At 40.7% G+C, this 410-nt stretch overlaps 1 long non-coding RNA gene across 1 annotated transcript in view; it reads right to left on the reverse strand.

Annotated features, from left to right (window-relative positions):
* Window positions 1–410, reverse strand: part of LOC116701139 (uncharacterized) — a 21,487-nt gene that overhangs the window by 2,114 nt on the left and 18,963 nt on the right. The window lies entirely within an intron of this gene.

Consider the following 410-nt stretch of genomic DNA (forward strand, 5'->3'; position numbering starts at 1 on the left):
CCCCTCGGATTGAGCCCAGCCAATGGGGAGTTAGATACCCAGAGTCAGACAGTGTTTTAAGTGCTGTGTATTGTTTTTTAAAGGTTAAATGCAACATGTAACTCACAAGCATGACTGGTGTCTTGTGCCTTTCACGTTGCGGTTTTCAGAACCAGAATCGGCTTTATTTGCCAGGTATGAGGACACATACGAGGAATTTTATTTTGGAACATCATTTCATATTTATTACACAGGATAGTCAAAAAGTAACATTATATTACAACGCAAACGGGCCTGACTCGGTTCAAAAACTGGTTTTCAGCAGGTTCCTGTTCTGCAGAAACACAAAACCTAGCTACAGCACGTTGAGACGGACATTTGGACAGTACATCGATAGGGACAAGACAGATTTAGACAACTAAAATAACAAT

The sequence above is a fragment of the Etheostoma spectabile genome, chromosome 13, assembly GCF_008692095.1.
Source record: "Etheostoma spectabile isolate EspeVRDwgs_2016 chromosome 13, UIUC_Espe_1.0, whole genome shotgun sequence".
Taxonomy (NCBI): Eukaryota; Metazoa; Chordata; class Actinopteri; order Perciformes; family Percidae; genus Etheostoma; species Etheostoma spectabile.